Raw genomic sequence first — 255 nt, forward strand, 5'->3', positions numbered from 1 at the left:
GCAGTCATCCCTCACATTTGTCCAATGTCTCCAGCAGAGTGGGGTGGTTTCGGACATCTTAGGGTACCTTAGATATGATACTGTGTAAGTATAACATGATGAAGCACGCAGCTGATATCGCACGTTTTGAAGCTCAAATGGCTTACAATAATTGTGAAACATTTTTCTTAGGCTATAATTATTGCTGAAGCAAGTAGTGGAGCCAAACGTAAAAAAATGCCCGAAGCCTTCTTACTATCCCATATTTATATTATG

This window comes from Aplysia californica, unplaced genomic scaffold (assembly GCF_000002075.1).
Source record: "Aplysia californica isolate F4 #8 unplaced genomic scaffold, AplCal3.0 scaffold00090, whole genome shotgun sequence".
Taxonomy (NCBI): Eukaryota; Metazoa; Mollusca; class Gastropoda; order Aplysiida; family Aplysiidae; genus Aplysia; species Aplysia californica.